Below are 6,066 nucleotides of genomic sequence, written 5' to 3'. Positions count from 1 at the left end.
TTTCGTGGATTAGTAGATTTCGTTGCCTCTCTTGATGGGGTGTTGAAAGAACATCTCGATAACGCAACTGTTTTCAAAGGGACTTCAAAAACTGTGCAAAATGAACTTCTGGACTGTATGTTGACTACTGTCAGGGAACATATAATTCAAGAAGCTCAGAGCAGCAACTTTATATCCATCCAGGCAGATGAAACTATGGACATTGCCACACATGCCCAACTTGTGCTTGTGTTGCGCTATATTGATGGCAAAAACAACCTGCAGGAAAGATTTTTTGAGTTTATCCCTCTGCAGTCAGCTACATCTGAGTCTATTTCTTCTGCACTCAAAGAGCGTCTTGCTGCCATTCTTCCAGAAGACCAGAAAGGCAAGCTCATCTGTCAGGCGTATGATGGAGCCAGTGTGATGAGGGGTGCAACCTCAGGTGTTCAGAGAAAGATACAAGATATCTACCCAAATGCCCACTACATCCACTGCTATGCACATCAGCTCAACCTGATAATGAAACAGGCCACCTCTCACATTTCCAAAATAAGGATTTTTTTTTTCTGACCTTTCTGGGTTTGCCAGCTTCTTTTCAAAATCACCAAAGTGCACAGGTGTTCTTGATAAAATTGTGGCCCATAGACTACCCACATCCAGCTCTGTTAGGTGGAACTTTCACAGTCGTGCCATCAATACTGTGTTTGAGCACAGAGAAGATCTTATTCACTGTTTTGAGAGTATAAGAGACTCCAATGACTTTGACCCCAACACTGTTCGAGAGGCAGGAGCCTATGGGATGCTGCTGGAGAATCAAGATTTTAAGTTTTTTCTTTTGCTTTTTCATAACATCATGCCTCATGTGGATCTTCTGTATGCCAAGCTTCAGAAAAGAACTATAGACTCTGTCCATATTAACGGGTGCATCCAGCAATTCCAGCAGGACATTAAAAAGATCAGGTAATGGCTACATTTATCTGATTCACAAATATTGTTAGCAATCACTGATTGTTACTTCCTAACTATCTGTTATTATAATTTCTTGTCATGTGCAGAGACTCTGTCCATATAATGGTTGAGCAAAGCCATGGTGAAAGCAGCAGCTCCCAGGCCGCAAAGAGACGATGAACAACCAGTCCACAGGAACATCAAAGGGTTGCTGAGGAGGTGAGATAAAGTGTTTTAAGCACAGATTTACTGTAAAGTGAAAGAGGATGATTTAGTTTATCTGTGTTTATGGAAGTGTATGAAAAAATTCACGTATCATAAAGAAAATGGACTGATGCATTAATTCTGCACCACATGGTGTATTAAAAGTTCTTTGTATGTGTTCATGTTAGGCTGACCACATTATTTAAGCAACATTAATTAATTATTAAATAAGCAACATAAAAAAAAACATGGCAATTAACTAATACTATATTACAATAAATGCACCAATGGAAAAATACTTTGGCAGTCAAGGATATGTCAAAATTAGATTTTTTGCTTATTGTGCATGTCCAATGTCCATACACCAGTTTTTTGTGCTGAAAGATCCAGCTCATATCACACACCTGGATTCACAAGAGTCATCAGACACCCTAACCACAACTTTCCCATCTACACCAGTAAATGTGTAATGTGGTATCTCAGCACAAAAAAATAGCTGCAAATGAGATCTAAACTGTTCTAAAACTGTTTAATTTTTTTGATAATCACTAGAAAACTATACTACTGCCATGTTTTTTCTTTGGTTCTTTAACCCCCACCATAATAGGTTGTATTTTTGTTAAAAGGTTTATCTAAAGAATAACTAATACAATATAAAAGGATTTTGAAAATTTTTTCTTTTAAATTTGGAATTAATATTTTTCAATGCTTTTCTCTTTTTGTAGGTCTGTGATACAATATTGGGACACACAAGGGAAAGGTTCTCCTTCACAAACCACCTTGTCAGTGCAACCCTACTGCAAAGTGACCAGTTTGCACATTACAACAAGACCTTTCCTGAAGATGCACTGACCAGCACTGTGAACGCCTACCCAATGCTCCATGGAAACAAGCTTAAGACAGAGCTTAGTCTTATTTACAGCAAGGATGAGTTCTAAGCCTGTCGTGGTGCTGTGGACCTCTTTCAGCTCTTTATGGAAACCTTGGGGAGGTATTCTCAGAAACAGTTACTCTCTTAAGGATCATCATCACCACACCGATGACCACTGCTGAGGCTGAGAGATGCTTTTCAACTTTAAAACGAATAAAGACTTTTCTCCGAAACCATATGACCCAAGAGAGACTGAATGCTCTAGCAGTGCTGTCAATGGAAAAGGGGCTAGTAACTGAAATGACTGACTTTAACCAAAAGGTTATTGACAAATTTGCTGGACTGAAAGAAAGGAGGGCCAAATTTATGTTCAAGTAATAGTACTGAAAGGAAAACATTTTTTTTTTTTTTTTTTTTTGAAGCACTATTTTAAATAAAAGTGCTATGTAAATATAGTTTGAGTGGTTGATTGTGTTTGTGTTTTTTACTTAGATTTTTTATATTATTTACTGTACTGTTTTTTCCCCCACTTTTTGTTTAAACCTTTACATAACTGTGCCCCCCTAATTTTTTTACCACCAGCCGCCACTGATATATATATATATATATATATATATATATATATATATATATATATATATATATAAATGTATATGTGTGTGTGTGTACTAAAACTACAGCAGTCAGTCTGTACACTGCCTGGAAATGACAAATAAGGTACAGTTAGTGACAGTAGAATTATTTATTAATAAAAAGTATAATGTACAAAAATGTAATAGTTGCAAAACAAAGTTAAAAGCTTGCATTCAGGTTCACTGTACTCGCTGGACTCCACAGCCTTCGTGTAATATTTAGCAAGTAGCTCTGGCAAGCACACCCTCCTAGAGAAGACTTGTGCCTTCTGTAAGATAGTTTTCCAGAACTCCCTGTCTGGGAAGATGCGCACCGCTACAAAGTCCTGTTCTGTCCAAACAACCAGGTCACAGTCATCTGACTGAGTAACAAAAATCTTATATCCCACTTCTGGTTGAATCTTTAAGTTGCTGGGCAAAGCCCAGTATGCTGGCACATCTGTCACAGTCTTCATTCCACGGATGTGGACAGTTGCCTCCAAATTAAATAGGAGCGCACCTACATGCATACAGGTCTCAACTACTTCTGCCATGCAGGTGCAGAGGCCATATTCCACTTTGCCCGCACTGCTCACAATCACCCAGGGCTTGTATATATATATATATGTATATATATATACTAGTTGAGACCTGTATGCATGTAGGTGCGCTCCTATTTAATTTGGAGGCAACTGTCCACATATGTGGAATGAAGACTGTGACAGTGCGGGTGATTTGCCCGCACTGCTCACAATCACCCAGGGCTTGTATATATATATATATATATACAAGCCCTGGGTGATTGTGAGCAGTGCGGGCAAAGTGGAATGTGGCCTCTGCACCTGCATGGTGCAGAGGCCACATTCCACTTTACGTATATATATATATATATATATATATATACGTATATATATATATATATATACGTATATATATATATATATATATATATATATATATATATATATATATATATATATATATATATATATATATATATACATATATATATATATACATATATATATATATATACATATATATATACGTATATATATATATATATATATACGTATATGTATATGTATACATATACATATATATATATATATATATATATATATATATATATATATATATATATACATATATACATATATATATATATATATATATATTGTGCATTATTTTAGTCTGCATGCACACGTAGTTCATATCACTCGGTTGCGGGCGTCACCGTCGCAACACGTTAATCGGCTGGTTCAGACCAGCTGGCTTTCGATAGGTGAATAAAAGAAACGCACTTTAGCTTTTGGTTGACAGCAGTTGTTCAGCATAAAAATCACTGCTCTAATAACCTGTATCAATGATCACCTTAGGAGTGGCCTCCGAAAATTGCGCCAGTCTACTATTTACGTCCCAGACCGCATTACGTCATCACGTCCGTTGCCAAGGATATTTAGTCATCTGACATTCAAGCAAACAAAACGGAAGCAATAACACTTTATTACTACAAATAATATCAATAATAATGATTCTCTTTTGTTGTTGGCAGCTGCACATGGCTCCAGTCTGTTGAAAAAAACAAAAACCTAGAGCTAGGCTAGCCATGACTAGCTGCTAGGTTTTAGCCTAGCATGCTGGTGGTCACCTTTGCTATGTTGGGACTGACTCATTGTCAGTGAAATAAATAGCTGTCTTCAGTCTGGAGATAGACTGTACCTCAGCAGTTCTCATTAATTTTGTCCCAAGTCCTGAGTCATAAAAATAAAAATTTACAACTCAGTATCATGAACAATATTACTGATCTTATCACTTTGTTTTTATCGTTGTAGTCCTCAAACCTATTTTACCAAGCTGCTGTTCTTGTGATTACATCAGCTCTGGTTGTTAAGTTCCACAAGTAGTGCTGACATTAAGCGAACATCTTCTTGAAGTACCATCTCACAGATAACTTGCTCAAGTATAAATCACAACAAAACGAACGTTTTTCCATAAAAAAAAAAAAGTGATCTGACTGTCACAGCACTGAGTGATGGGGAACCCGTCTGTTGCAGCATAGCATTAATTCTGTGTGGAGAACATGAAACAGCAGTGCGCAGGGAATCAGCCTCTGGCACCACAGACACTTACAAAAGGCCAAAAGGCAAGCTGAGCTGAACACATGCAAACATGAGTAATGGCAACCAGCTGCTGACACACACATACACACACAGATCGTGTTAGTGAACAATTCAGTGGTCTGTTTGTTGAATAAACAAGATGGTCATAGACTTAGAAAGTTTTCAGCTTTTGTAACTAATGGGGCCAGATAGTGTAATATAAACATAGGCTGCCTCCTATACCATAACATTCTTGCTCTGAATCACAGTCATTGTGCATGAAAAGGTATTTGCAAATGTCCCAACCAAACTCATCCTTTGGATAGACGGAGAAGGTAGTTTGTGGAGAATTCAGTGTTCTGCAGTGCCACCAATACATGTCATTATATATATATATATATATATATATATATATATATATATATATATATATATATATATATATATATATATATATATATATATATATATATATATACATATATATATATATATATATATGTATATATATATATATATATATATATATATATATATATATATATATATATATATATATATATATATATATATATATATATATTTATATATATGTATGTATATATATATATATATATATATATATATATATAATGATATAATGACATATATATATAATGACATGTATTGGTGGCACTGCAGAACAATAATATACAGCAATACTGATACAAATATTTTTTTCTGATTTTTTTCTGATTTTTCTGATATATATATATATATATATATATATATATATATATATATATATATATATACATACATATATATATATGAATCAAGAGTGAGCTGCTGCAAGCAAACAATGTGTACGTTTCCTGTGTACATTTTTTTCGTTAAAACGATTACAGCACTTTTCTTGAGTAGGAACCTCCCTTAACCAGTTTTTCTAGATGAGCTTGGACACTGTCACGCAGGGGATTTTCCTGTCTGTTCTTATCTAATGCTCAAAGAGTTTACGTCATTGTCCATGGAGATTATCCTAACACAGGGACACTCACAACATTGTCTCTGACTCTGAAAGTAAACAGAGACAGAATTCCAGTGGGAATCCCTTCCCCATATTAGACCCACTTCACTGTTTATTATGCTGATTTTCATGCCTTCCTGTCACATGCTGCTTTGTTTGTATTGGTGTGATTGGGAGGGATACTCCGTCTAGACTTGTCATGTGCTCAAAAAGCTGTAGGCCAAGTACACAAAGCCAAGCAATGCTGGCGTACTGTTTGAAAAGGAGGTCATTTGATTTTCACCTTCCAGTAACACTTTCAATTGTGTCATCAATATGTGAAAAACTGGAATCCAATGAAAA

Source organism: Telmatherina bonti (assembly GCF_933228915.1).
Source record: "Telmatherina bonti genome assembly, chromosome: 16".
Taxonomy (NCBI): domain Eukaryota; kingdom Metazoa; phylum Chordata; class Actinopteri; order Atheriniformes; family Telmatherinidae; genus Telmatherina; species Telmatherina bonti.
This window is presented reverse-complemented; position numbering follows the sequence as displayed.